The sequence below is a fragment of the Arachis ipaensis genome, chromosome B3 (assembly GCF_059453495.1).
Source record: "Arachis ipaensis isolate K30076 ecotype BB chromosome B3, ASM5945349v1, whole genome shotgun sequence".
Taxonomy (NCBI): Eukaryota; Viridiplantae; Streptophyta; class Magnoliopsida; order Fabales; family Fabaceae; genus Arachis; species Arachis ipaensis.
In genome coordinates this window covers 61,983,094-61,996,119 of record NC_142438.1, presented here as the reverse complement: position 1 = coordinate 61,996,119, position 13,026 = coordinate 61,983,094, and the positions used below count along the sequence as shown (strand labels likewise).

The 13,026-nt window shown below is 37.1% G+C and overlaps 2 non-coding genes across 2 annotated transcripts; both read left to right on the top strand.

Moving 5' to 3' along the window:
- Positions 1 to 388: 388 nt before the first annotated feature.
- Positions 389 to 496, top strand: LOC148570850 (small nucleolar RNA R71). Its single transcript, XR_015908262.1, has one exon. It is a non-coding gene; the product is annotated as a small nucleolar RNA R71 (small nucleolar RNA).
- A 9,258-nt stretch (positions 497 to 9,754) lies between these two features.
- Positions 9,755 to 9,862, top strand: LOC148570849 (small nucleolar RNA R71). Its single transcript, XR_015908621.1, has one exon. It is a non-coding gene; the product is annotated as a small nucleolar RNA R71 (small nucleolar RNA).
- Positions 9,863 to 13,026: the final 3,164 nt, after the last annotated feature.

Here is a 13,026-nt window from a genome sequence, read left to right as displayed (position 1 = left end):
CTAAGTAATTTACCTCTGCTATTGCAGGGTTCTCAGGATCATAGGCTTCTTCTTCAGAAGATGCCTCTTGAGTACTGTTGGATGCAGCTTGCATTCCATGCAGACTCTGAGAGATCATATTGACTTGCTGAGTCAATATTTTATTCTGAGCCAATATGGCATTCAGAGTATCAACTTCAAGAACTCCCTTCTTCATAGGCGTCCCATTGCTCACAAGATTCCTTTCAGAAGTGTACATGAGCTGGTTATTAGCAACCATGTCAATGAGTTCTTGAGCTTCTGCAGGCGTTTTCTTTAGGTGAATGGATCCACCTGCAGAAGTGTCCAGTGACATCTTTGATAGCTCAGATAAACCATCATAGAATATATCCAGGATGGTCCATTCTGAAAGCATGTCAGAAGGACACTTTTTGATCAACTGTTTGTATCTTTCCCAATCTTCATAGAGGGATTCACCTTCTTTCTGTCTGAAGGTTTAAACATCAGCTCTAAGCTTGCTCAGCTTTTGAGGAGGAAAGTACTTGGCTAAGAAAGCCGTGACCAGCTTATCCCAAGAGTTCAGGCTGTCTTTGGGTTGAGAATCCAACCATAATCTAGCTCTGTCTCTTACAGCAAAAGGGAAAAGCATGAGCCTGTAGACTTCAGGATCTACTCCATTAGTCTTAACAGTATCACATATCTGCAAGAATTCAGTTAAGAACTGAAAAGGATCTTCAGATGGAAGTCTATGAAACTTGCAGTTCTGCTGCATCAGAGAAACTAATTGAGGTTTCAGCTCAAAGTTGTTTGCTCCAATGGCCGGAATGGAGATGCTTCTTCCATGTAAATTGGAATTAGGTGCAGTAAAGTCACCAAGCATCTTCCTTACATTATTATTATTTTCGGCTGCCATCTCCTTTTCCTGTTCGAAAATTTCTGAAAGGTTATCTCTGGATTGTTGCATTTTAGCTTCTCTTAATTTTCTCTTCAGAGTCCTTTCAGGTTCTGGATCTGCTTCCACAAGAATGTTCTTATCCTTGCTCCTGCTCATATGACAAAGAAGAGGGCACAGAAAAATAATAATAATAATAGAGATCCTTTATACCACAGTATAGGGATCCCTGTGTGAGTAGAAGAAGAGGGGGAGACAAAGAATGTAATGTAATGGAAGAAACACAACTGTGAGGAGGGTTGAGATGTGAGATGAGATGTTAGTAGATGAATAAATAAATAGAATAAGATGGGAGAGGGAGAATTTTCGAAAATAATTTTTGAAAAAGAGTTAGTGATTTTCGAAAATAGTTTTTGAAAAATGTTAGTAATTTTCGAAAATTAAGATTTAAAAATTAAAATAATTAATAAATTAAAAAGAAATTTTGAAAAAAAGGGGGAAGATATTTTCGAAAATGAGAGAGAGAGAGTTAGTTAGGTAGTTTTGAAAAAGTTAAGAAACAAACAAAAAGTTAGTTAGTTAGTTGAAACAAATTTTGAAAACCAATTTTGAAAAGATAAGAAGTTAGGAAGTTAGAGAAGATATTTTGAAATCAAATTTTTTTTGAAAAAGATAAGAAGATATTTTTGAAAAGATTTGATAGAAATTAGTTTTTGAAAAAGATTTGAGTTTTAAAATCACAATTAATGACTTGATTCACAAGAAATCACAAGATATGATTCTAGAACTTAAAGTTTGAATCTTTCTTAACAAGTAAGTAACAAACTTGAAATTTTTGAATCAAAACATTAATTGATTATGTTATTTTCGAAAATTTTATATAAAAATAAGAAAAAGATTTTTGAAAAATATTTTTGGAATTTTCGAAAATAACTAAGAATTTTGAAAAAGATTTGATTTTTGAAAAAGATTTTTAAAAAAAAAAGATAAGATTTTCAAATTGAAAATTTGATTTGACTTATGAGAAACAATTTGATTTTAAAAATTTTTGAAAAAGTCAATCCAAATTTTCGAATTTGATGAGAGAAAAAAAAGGAAAGATATTTTTTGATTTTTGAAATTTTTATGAAAAACATGAAAAATATGCAATGCATGAAATTTTTAGATCAAAACAATGAATGCATGCAATAATGCTATGAATGTCAAGATGAACACCAAGAACACTTTGAATGTCAAGATGAACATCATAGACACAATTTTGAAAAATTTTTAATGCAAAGAAAACATGCAAGACACTAAACTTAGAATTCTTTAATGCTTACGCACTAAGAATTCAAGAATGCATATGATAAACATGAAAAGACACAAAACAAAAAATCATCAAGATCAAACAAGAAGACTTACCAAGAACAACTTGAAGATCATGAAGAACACTATGAATGCATGATATTTTCGAAAAAATGCAAGATGCATATGCAATTGACACCAAACTTATAACATGACTCAAGACTCAAACAAGAAACACAAAAATATTTTTGATTTTTTTGATTTTCTAAATGTTTTTTGGATTTTTTTTTTCGAAAATTAATTTGAAAAAGGGAAATAAGGATTCCAAAATTTTTAATATGAATTCCAGGAATCTTGCCATGTTAGTCTAAAGCTTCAGTCCAGGAATTAGACATGGCTCACTAGCCAGCCAAGCTTTCAATGAAAACTCCAGTCCAAAACACTAGACATGGCCAATGGCCAGCCAAGCTTCAGCATTTAACACCAGAGTATATTGCTCTTGATAACAAATTGCTGCTCATCATTTATCAAGTATGTAACTTACCTCTGATGGTTCGGAAGCCTCAGTCCAAAAGAATTTAGACATGGCTTTACAGCCAGCCAGGCTTCACATGCTTCATGAAACACTGGAATTCATTCTTAAAAATTCTGAATAAAAAATTTTTTTTTGAAAAGAAAACAAAAAGAAAATTACCTAATCTGAGCAACAAGATGAACCGTCAGTTGTCCAAACTCGAACAATCCCCGGCAACGGCGCCAAAAACTTGGTGCACGAAATTGTGATGTCCAGGCTCAAACTATTCCTGGCACGTGAGCAACTTGGTACGCGTAATCGTGATTACACATTCATAATTTGTCACAACTTCGATACAACTAACCAGCAAGTGCACTGGGTCGTCCAAGTAATACCTTACGTGAGTAAGGGTCGAATCCCACGGAGATTGTCGGTATGAAGCAAGCTATGGTCACCTTGCAAATCTCAGTCAGGCAGATATAAATTGATAATGATGTTTTCGAATAATAAATAATAGAATAGGGATAGAGGTACTTATGTAAATCATTGGTAGGAATTTCAGATAAGCGAATGGAGATGCTTTTCGTTCCTCTGAACCTCTGCTTTCCTGCTATCTTCATCCAATCAGTCTTACTCCTTTTCATGGCTGGCTTTATGTGATACATCACCACTGTCAATGGCTACTTTCGGTCATCTCTCGGGAAAATGATCCAATGCCCTATCACGGCACGGCTAATCGTCTGGAGGCATCACCCTTGCCAATGGCTTCATCTTATCCTCTCAGTGAATAATATGCTCACGCACCCTGTCACGGCACGGCTATTCATCTGTCGGTTCTCGATCATGCTGGAATAGGATTTACTATCCTTTTGTGTCTGTCACTAACGCCCTGCAATCGCGAGTTAGGAGCTCGTCACAGTCATTCAATCATTGAATCCTACTCGGAATACCACAGACAAGGTTTAGACCTTCCGGATTCTCTTGAATGCCGCCATCATTCTAGCTTACGCCACGAAGATTCTGGTTAGGAGATCTAAGAGATACTCATTCTAGCTTATTTCATGTAGAACAGAAGTGTTTGTCAGGCACGCGTTCATAAAGGAGAAGGATGATGAGCGTCACACATAATCATCACCTTCATCATGTTCTTGGGTGCGAATGGATATCTTAGAAGCGAAATAAGATGAATTGAATAGAAAACAGTAGTACTTTGCATTAATCTTTGAGGAACAGCAGAGCTCCACACCTTAATCTATGGAGTGTAGAAACTCTACCGTTGAAAATACATAAGTAAAGGTCCAGGCATGGCCGAGATGGCCAGCCCCCTAAAACGTGATCAAAGGATCATAAGGTAATCCAAAGATGCCTAATACAATAGTAAAAGGTCCTATTTATAATAAACTAGCTACTAGGGTTTACATGAGTAAGTAATTGATGCATAAATCCACTTCCTGGGCCCACTTGGTGTGTGTTTGGGTTGAGCCTGAGTGTTGCACGTGTAGAGGTTCTTCTTGGAGTTGAACGCCAGTATTTGTGCCAGTTTGGGCGTTCAGCTCTGGTTTTTGGCTCCTTATCTGGCGCTGGACGCCAGATTTGGGTAGAAAGCTGGCAGTGAACGCCAGTTTACGTCGTCTATTCTTGGCCAAAGTATGGACTATTATACATTTCTGGAAAGCCCTGGATGTCTACTTTCCAAAGCAATTGGAAGCGCGCCATTTTAAGTTCTGTAGCTCCAGAAAATCCACTTTGAGTGCAGGGAGGTCAGAATCCAACAACATCAGCAGTCCTTTTTCAACCTCTGAATCTGATTTCTGCTCAAGTCCCTCAATTTTAGCCAGAAAATACCTGAAATCACAGAAAAACACACAAACTCATAGTAAAGTCCAGAAATGTGAATTTAACATAAAAACTAATAAAAACAACCCTAAAAGTAACTAGATCCTACTAAAAGTATACTAAAAATAATGCCAAAAAGCGTATAAATTATCCGCTCATTAGAGTGCAGGGAGGTCAGAATCCAGCAGCATCTGTAGTCCTTCTTCAACCTCTGAATCTGATTTTTGCTCAAGTCCCTCAATTTCAGCCAGAAAATACCTGAAATCACAGAAAAACACACAAACTCATAGTAAAGTCCAGAAATGTGATTTTTATTTAAAAACTAATAAAAATATACTAAAAACTAACTAAATTATACTGAAAACTATGTAAAAATAATGCCAAAAAGCGTATAAATTATCCGCTCATCACAACACCAAACTTAAATTGTTGCTTGTCCCCAAGCAACTGAAAATCAAATAGGATAAAAAGAAGAGAATATACTATAAATTCCAAAATATCAATGAAACTTAGCTCCAATCAGATGAGCGGGACTTGTAGCTTTTTGCCTCTTGAATAGTTTTGGCATTTCACTTTACCCATTGAAGTTCAGAATGATTGGCATCTATAGGAACTCAGAGTTCAGATAGTGTTATTAATTCTCCTAGTTCAGTATGTTGATTCTTGAACACAGCTACTTTATGAGTCTTGGCCGTGGCCCTAAGCACTTTATTTTCCAGTATTACCACCGGATACATAAATGCCATAGACACATAACTGGGTGAACCTTTTTAGATTGTGACTCAGCTTTGCTAAATTCCCCAATTAGAGGTGTCCAGGGTTCTTAAGCACACTCTTTTTTTTTTGCTTTGGACCTTGACTTTAACCGCTCAGTCTCAAGTTTTCACTTGACACCTTCACGCCACAAGCATGTGGTTAGGGACAGCTTGGTTTAGCCACTTAGGCCAGGATTTTATTCCTTTAGGCCCTCCTATCCACTAATTCTCAAAGCCTTGGATCCTTTTTATTTACCCTTGCCTTTTGGTTTTAAGGGCTATTGGCTTTTTGCTCTTGCCTTTTGGTTTAAAGAGCTTTTGGCTTTTTCTGCTTGCTTTTTCTTTCTTTTTTTTTTGCCATTTTTTTCTTTTCTCTCTTTTTTTTCTGAAAGCTTTTGTATTCACTACTTTTTCTTGCTTCAAGAATCATTTTTATGATTTTTCAGATTATCAAATAACATTTCTCCCTTTCATCATTCTTTCAAGAGCCAACATATTTAACATTCATAAACATCAACTTCAAAAGACATATGCACTGTTCAAGCATTCATTTAGAAAAAAAGAAGTATTGTCACCACATCAAAATAATTAAACTAGTTTCAAGGATGAATTCGAAACCATGTACTTCTTGTTCTTTTGTAATTAAAACATTTTTCATTTAAGAGAGGTGATGGATTCATAGGACATTTATAACTTTAACACATAGACACTTAAACACTAATGATCATATAGTAAAGACACAAACATAATTAAACATGAAGCATGGAAACCGAAAATAGAAAATAAATACACAAAGAGATTAAGGAATGAGTCCACCTTAGTGAGGGTGGCGTTTTCCTCTTCTTGAAGAACCAATGGTGCTTTTGAGCTCCTCTATGTCTCTTCCTTGTCTTTGTTGCTCCTCCCTCATAGCTCTTTGATCTTCTCTAATTTCATGGAGGATGATGGAATGCTCTTGGTGCTCCATCCTTAGTTGTCCCATGTTGGAGCTTAATTCTCCTAGGGAAGTATTGATTTAGTCCCAATAGTTTTGTGGAGGAAAGTGCATCCCCTGAGGCATCTCAGGGATTTCATGGTGGGAAATTTCCTCATGCTCTTGCTGAGGTCCATGATCTCTTATTTGCTCCATCCTTTTCTTAGTGATGGGCTTGTCCTCTTCAATGAGGATGTCTCCCTCTATGTCAATTCCAGCCGAATTGTAGAAGTGGCATATGAGGTGAGGAAAGGCTAACCTTGCCCGAGTGGAGGACTTGTCAGCCACCTTGTAAAGTTCTTGAGGTATAATCTCATGAACTTCCACCTCCTCTCCAATTATGATACTATGGATCATGATGGCTCGGTCTATAGTAACTTCAGACCGGTTACTAGTAGGAATGATTGAGCGTTGAATGAACTCTAACCATCCCCTAGCCACTGGTTTGAGGTCATGCCGTCTTAGTTGAACCGGCTTGCCTCTTGAGTCAATTTTTCATTGAGCTCCTTCCTCACATATGTCTATGAGGACTTGGTCCAACCTTTGATCAAAGTTAACCCTTCTTGTGTAGGGGCGTGCATTCTCTTCCATCATTGGCAAGTTGAACGCCAGCCTTATATTTTTCGGACTGAAATCTAAGTATTTCCCCCGAACCATGGTAAGCCAATGCTTTGGATTCGGGTTCACACTTTGATCATGGTTCCTAGTGATCCATGCATTTGCATAGAACTCTTGAACCATTAGGATCCCGACTTGTTGAATGGGGTTGGTGAGACCTTCCCAACCTCTTCTTTGGATCTCAAGTCGGATCTCCGGATACTCATTCTTTTTGAGCTTGAAAGGAACCTCAGGGATCACTTTCTTCTTGGCCACAACTTCATAGAAGTTGTCTTGATGGACCTTTGAGATGAATCTCTCCAATTCCCATGACTCAGAGGTGGAAGCAATTGCCATCCCTTTCCTCTTTCTTGAGGTTTCTCTGGCCTTAGGTGCCACTAATGGTTATGGAAAAACAAAAAGCTATGCTTTTACCACACCAAACTTAAAATGTTTGCTCGTCCCCGAGCAAAAGAAGAAAGAAAGAAGGAGAAGAAGAAGAGAAATGGAGGAGAGGGAGAGAGGGGTGTATTCGGCCAAGGGGAAGAAGAGAGAGTTTTGTTGTGTGAAAATGAAGAAGGAATGAGGGGTTTATATAGGAGTGAGGGGGGTGTAGGGTTCGGCCATTAGGGTTGGGTTTGGGAGGGAAATTAGTTTGAAATTTGAAGGTAGGTGGGGTTTATGGGGAAGAGAGGATGGATGTGAGTGGTGAAGAAGTGATGGGAAAAAGTGATTGAGGTGATTGGTGAAGGGTATTTGGGGAAAAAGTTATGAAAAGGTGTGAAGAGGAGAGAAGAAAATGTGGGGATCCTGTGGGGTCAAGGACTTAACATCCCTGCTCCAATTAGGCGTGTAAAACGCCCTTGCTGTGCAATCCTGGCGTTTAACGCCAGACTGCTGCTTATTTCTGGCGTTAAAATGCCCAAATGTAGCCTATTTATGGTGTTTAATGCCAGGCAGATGCTTGTTTCTGGCGTTAAACGCCAGCTTGGTGCTTGTTTCTGGCGTTAAACGCCAGACTGCTCTCCTCCAGGGTGTGCTATTTTTAATGCTGTTTTTCATTCTGTTTTTGATTTTTCAGTAGTTTTTGTGACTCCACATGATCATCAACCTAAAGAAAACATAAAATAACAATAGAAAATAAATAAATATAATTAGATAACATTGGGTTGCCTCCCAATAAGCGCTTCTTTAATGTCAATAGCTTGACAGTGAGCTCTCATGGAGCCTCACAGATGTTCAGAGCAAGGTTGGATCCTCCCAATACCAAACTTAGAGTTTGAATGTGGGGGTTCAACACCAAACTTAGAGTTTGGTTGTGGCCTCCCAACACCAAACTTAGAGTTTGACTGTGGGGGCTTTGGTTGACTCTGCAGTGAGAGAAGCTTTTCATGCTTCCTCTCCATGGTTACAGAGGGAGAACCTTGAGTTTTAAACACAAGGTTGTCCTCATTCAGTTGAAGGACTAACTCTCCTCTGTCCACATCAATCACAGCTCTTGCTGTGGCTAGGAAGGGTCTTCCAAGGATGATGGATTCATCCTCTTCCTTCCTAGTGTCTAGGATTATGAAATCAGCAGGGATGTAAAGGCCTTTAACCTTTACTAACACGTCCTCTACTTGTCCATAAGCCTGTTTTCTTGGGTTGTCTGCCATCTCTAATGAGATTCTGGCAGCTTGCACCTCAAAGATCCCAAGTTTCTCCATTATAGAGAGTGGCATTAAGTTTATTCCTGACCCCAGGTCACACAGAGCCTTCTCAAAGGTCATGGTGCCTATAGTACAGGGTATTAAGAATTTGCCAGGATCCTATTTCTTTTGAGGTAATTTCTGCCTATCCAATGCATTCAGTTCATTGGTGAGCAAGGGAGGTTCATCTTCCCAAGTCTCATTACCAAATAATTTGGCATTCAGCTTCATGATTGCACCAAGGTACTTAGCAACTTGCTCTTCAGTAATTTCTTCATCCTTTTCAGAGGAAGAATACTCATCAAAGCTCATGAAGGGCAGAAGGAGGTTCAATAGAATCTCTATGGTCTCTAGATAAGCCTCAGATTCCTTTGGTTCCTCAAAGGGAAACTCTTTATTGGTCACTGGACGTCCCAGGAGGTCTTTCTCACTAGGATTCACGTCCTCCTCTTCCCTTGTAGGTTCAGCCATGATGGTCAAATCAATGGCCTTGCACTCTCTCTTTGGATTTTCTTCTGTATTGCTTGGGAGAGTACTAGGAGGAGTTTCAGTGACTCTTTTACTCAGCTGGTCCACTTGTGCCTCCAAATTTCTAATGGAGGACCCTGTTTCATTCATGAAACTTACAGTGGCCTTAGATAGATCAGAGACTATATTTGCTAAGCTAGATGAATTCTGCTCAGAATTCTCTGTCTGTTGTTGAGTGGATGATGGAAAAGGCTTGCTATTGCTAAACCTGTTTCTTCCACCATTATTAAAGCCTTGTTGAGGCTTTTGTTGATCCTTCCATGAGAAATTTGGATGATTTCTCCATGAGAGATTATAGGTATTTCCATAGGGTTTACCCATGTAATTCACCTCTGCTATTGCAGGGTTCTCAGGATCATAAGCTTCTTCTTCAGAAGATGCCTCTTTAGTACTATTGGATGATTCCTTCAATCCATTCAGACTCTGAGAGATCATATTGACTTGCTGAGTCAATAATTTATTCTGAGCCAATATGGCATTCAGAGTATCAATTTCAAGAATTCCCTTCCTCTGAGGCGTCCCATTACTCACAGGATTCCTTTCAGAAGTTTACATGAACTGGTTATTTGCAACCATGTCAATAAGTTCTTGAGCTTCTGCAGGCGTTTTCTTTAGGTGAATGGATCCACCTGCAGAATGGTCCAATGACATCTTTGATAATTCAGACAGACCATCATAGAATATATCCAGGATGGTCCATTCTGAAAGCATGTCAGAAGGACACTTTTTGGTCAGTTCCTTGTATCTCTCCCAAGCTTCATAGAGGGATTCACCTTCCTTCTGTTTGAAGGTTTGAACATCCACTCTAAGCTTACTAAGCTTTTGAGGAGGAAAGAACTTGGCTAAGAAAGCCGTGACCAGCTTATCCCAAGAGTTCAGGCTGTCTTTAGGTTGGGAGTCCAACCATATTCTAGCTCTGTCTCTTATAGCAAACGGGAAAAGCATAAGCCTGTAGACCTCGGGATCAACCCCATTGGTCTTAACAGTATCACAGATTTGCAAGAATTCAGTTAAAAACTGAAAAGGATCTTCTGATGGAAGTTCATGAAACTTGTAGTTTTGTTGCATCAAAGAAACTAATTGAGGTTTCAGCTCAAAATTGTTTGCTCCAATGGCAGGGATCGAGATGCTTCTTCCATGTAAATTGGAATTTGGTGCAGTAAAGTCACCAAGCATCTTCCTTGCATTGTTATTATTTTCGGCCATGTCTCCTTCTTTTTCGAAAATTTCTGTCAGATTTTCTCTAGAGAGTTGTGCTTTAGCTTCTCTTAGCTTCCTCTTCAGAGTTCTTTCAGGTTCAGGATCAGCTTCAACAAGAATGTTCTTATCCTTGTTCCTGCTCATATGAAAAAGAAGAAAACAGAAAAGAAGAGGAATCCTCTATGTCACAGTACAGAGATTCCTTTATGTGAGTAGACGAAGAAAAGAAATTCGAACACAGAAAGAGGGAGAGGGTTCGAATTTTTAAGAAGAAGAGTAGTGTTAGTAGATAAATAAATAATTAGAAGGGGTGAGAGAGAAGAATTTTTGAAAATTAGATAAAATAAAATAAAAGTATTTTTGTTTTTAAATTAGAATTAAAATTAAAAATTCAAAAATTAAGAAAGGAAAAATTAAATCAAATTAAATTAAATTTAAAACAATAATTTAAAAAGGAATTTTGAAAAAGATGAAGGTGATTTTCGAAAATTAGAGATAGAATTAGTTAGGTAGTTTTGAAAAAAGATAAGAATCAAACAAAAAGATAGGATTAGTTTGAAAAGGATTTGAAAATCAATTTTTGAAAAGATAAGAGGTTAGAAAAGAAGTTAGAAAGGATTTTGAAATTGATTTTGAAAAGATGTGATTGAAACTTATTTTGAAAAAGATTTGAAAAAGAAATTTAAAAAGATTTGATTTTGAAATTAAAGTTGATTACTTGACTAACAAGAAACTAAAAAGATGAGTCTAGAGTTTAAAGATTGAACCTTTCTTACTAGGCAAGTAACAAACTTAAAAATTTTGAATCAATCACATTAATTGTTAGCATTAATTTTTGAAAATATGAAAGAAAAAGATTTTGAAAATCAATTTGAAGTTTTCGAAAATCATAAAAGAAAAATGAAAAAGATTTGATTTTTTGAAAAAGATAGGATTTTTAAATTGAAAATTTGATTTGACTCATAAGAAATGACAAGATTTTAAAAAATTTTTGAAAAAGTCAACTCAAATTTTGAATTTGATGAGAAGAAAAAGGGAAAGATATTTTTTTATTTTTGAATTTTTAATGATGAAAGAGAAAAACAACAAAAAGACGCAAAACATGAAGATTATGAATCAAAACACATGATGCATGCAAGAACACTATGAATGTCAAGATGAACACCAAGAACACTTTGAATGTCAAGATGAACACCAAGAACTTATTTTTGAAAATTTTTTTAAGAAACGAAAAACATGCAAGATACCAAACTTAGAGATTTTTCATGTTTAGACACTATGAATGCAAAAATGCATATGAAAAATAACAAAAGACACAAAACAAGAAAATATGAAGATCAAACAAGAAGACTTGTTAAGAATAACTTGAAGATCATGAAGAACAAGAAAGAAACTCAATGCATGTGTTCTTCTAAAATTTAAGAAAAGTTAAAAGCATGCAATTGACACCAAACTTACAATTAGACATTAGACTCAAACAAGAAACATCAAATTATTTTTGATTTTATGATTTTGTAAAAAAATTTTTTGTTTTTTCGAAAATTATTTTGGGAAAAATGAAAAAGAATTTTTTTTTTGTATTATTTTCGAAAATAAGAAATAAAAAGCTTAAAAATAAAATAAAATTACCTAATCTGAGCAACAAGATGAACCGTCAGTTGTCCAAACTCGAACAATCCCCGGCAACGGCGCCAAAAACTTGGTGCGCAGAAATCGTGACGGTTCCATCCCTCGGTAACGGCGCTAAAAACTCAATACACACGTTCATAATCTTAGTTCTTTGTCACAACTTCGCACAACTAACCAGCAAGTGCACTGGGTCGTCCAAGTAATAAACCTTACGTGAGTAAGGGTCGATCCCACGGAGATTGTCGGATTGAAGTAAGCTATGGTCATCTTGCAAATCTCAGTCAGGCAGATTCATATGGTTATGGAGATTTAATAATTAAAATATAAATAACACGTAAATTTAAAGATAGAGATACTTATGTAATTCATTGGTGAGAATTTCAGATAAGCGTATGAAGATGCTTTCGTTCCTCCTGAATCTTTGCTTTCCTGTTGTCTTCATCCAATCATTCATATTCCTTTCTATGGCAAGCTGTATGTTAGGCATCACCGTTGTCAATGGCTACATCCTGTCCTCTCAGTGAAAATGGTCCAATGCGCTGTCACTGCATGGCTAATCATCTGTCGGTTCTCGATCATACTGGAATAGGATCCATTGATCCTTTTGCCTCTGTCACTACGCCCAGCACTCGCGAGTTTGAAGCTCGTCACAACCATCCCTTCCCAGATCCTACTCGGAATACCACAGACAAGGTTTAGACTTTCCGGATCTCAAGAATGGCAGTCCATGGATTCTAACTTATACCACAAAGATTCTGATTAAGGAATCCCAGAGATTCTCATTCAATCTAAGGTAGAACGGAAGTGGTTGTCAGGCACGCGTTCATAGGTTGGGAATGATGATGACTGTCACGATCATCACATTCATATTGAGGTGCGAATGAATATCTTAGAATCGGAATAAGCTTGAATTAAATAGAAAAACAATAGTACTTTGTATTAATTCATGAGGAACAGTAGAGCTCCACACCTTAATCTATGGTGTGTAGAAACTCTACCGTTGAAAATACATAAGTGATGAAGGTCCAGGCATGGCCGAGAGGCCAGCCCCCTTAACATGATCAAAGGATCAAAAGATAATCCAAAGATGATCCAAAGATATAAATACATAGTAAAAAGTCCTATTTATACTAAACTAGTTACTAGGG